Genomic DNA, 1,450 nt, shown 5'->3' with positions numbered 1-1,450 from the left:
GAGCTGTGCAGAATCGTGTGTGAATTGTCCTTTCACACAGTACATTTCACACTGGAAACCTGACTCATCACTTCAGGTCACCAGAGGACTATTCTGTGTCAGACCGGGAAAGAAAGAGCTCAGCTTCCTCATCCCCTTCAGAGAAGTAAAAACAGTGGGGTTTTTATACTGATTAGACTTCACCTCACTGATACGCTTTTAACTTTTCACCTTTCAAAATGTAAGTATAAAAAAGAGCAGCCAAAAACCACGATGGACTAAAAGAATCCCCTGTCTTTAACTGTAATCTTGTGCAGCTCAGCTGGCTGCAATGGGTTTGCTTCTGCTTACACCAACGTTGAGTTTGGAAGGTGCTCAGAATAAATTTTTTTGGCCACTTATATGTAGCAGCAAATGGAAGACACATTTTAAAAAAATGCAATAGGTTCTAATATCCATCAAACAATACCAAATGAGCTAGTCCTTCTAAATTTATCCAGCAAGCCTAAAAACCTACACATCCATTAAAGCACTTCCCACATTACAAGAGCAATGGAGTCTGTCAATTGTAGCTGTTCCTGTCTGATGCATGAAGGATATTATTTATTATTATTATTTATTTATTATCTATTATGCCATTTCTAGACTGATCTAGGAAACAAGATGATACTATTTGCCATTCTTCCTATAAACGGGTGAAGGAAGGAGTAGAGGAGGGGGAGCTCATTTCAGGTAATCCCCATTTTGACTCGTCTAGCACATTTGCAGAAGTGTCGTCTGTTATTTGCTTACACTACAGCCTTCCTGCTGCACCCATTTTCAAGGTGGTTGCTGATTAAAGCAGGAAGCTTTGAGGGAGACTGGCTGATGATTCTTGTTAAACTGGAATTTCCAAGTCCAGTCTGAAATAAAGAACTCTGTTCCCGCCCTTTTAACGGACGAATTCCAGCTCTGCCCTCAGATTCAGAAGCACAGGTACCACTGCCTCGCATTTTCTCTCAGTTACTTTGCATAACCCCTTTCAGTTCAGTGGAAGTTGCCTGCATTTGTGACAGCTAAGCTGGAACACGTTATTTTGGGCAGAGCACTTTAATTTTTTTTCAGAATATATTTTTTTTCCAGCTAGTGCTCAGAAGTTTGTGTCAGTACACCAGATACTCTGATCAGAATAGGTCAGAATAATTTCCACACACTAAGCACTCCCAGCTTCTGACAACTTCAGTATGAGTTATTCCAGCTCAGAAAACAATGTCATTAATCTTACGGTTGTTTTTTTTTTCTTTCTAATCTTTCTAAGACTCACTAAATACCTTTGCATTTTATATACCTTATAAATTAACCTGTTTTACCATAGGAACAGTCACTGGACATTATTGTCTGTGTGAAAACCACGCAGCCGGGCTGTAACGCCTTTTGCTTGTGTAAGCAGCTCCATTTCTATCACAAGTTTCAGTATTTGGTAGCCCAACTG

At 39.8% G+C, this 1,450-nt stretch overlaps 1 protein-coding gene across 1 annotated transcript in view; it reads right to left on the bottom strand.

Annotated features, from left to right (window-relative positions):
• The window catches only part of BCAS1 (brain enriched myelin associated protein 1), a 49,646-nt gene that overhangs the window by 930 nt on the left and 47,266 nt on the right, over positions 1-1,450 (bottom strand). The window lies entirely within an intron of this gene.

The sequence above is a fragment of the Egretta garzetta genome, unplaced genomic scaffold (assembly GCF_000687185.1).
Source record: "Egretta garzetta isolate BGI_Z169 unplaced genomic scaffold, ASM68718v1 scaffold188, whole genome shotgun sequence".
NCBI classification, from domain to species: Eukaryota; Metazoa; Chordata; class Aves; order Pelecaniformes; family Ardeidae; genus Egretta; species Egretta garzetta.
Note: the sequence above shows the minus strand (reverse complement) of the source record. Positions and strands in the feature narration are given on the sequence as shown.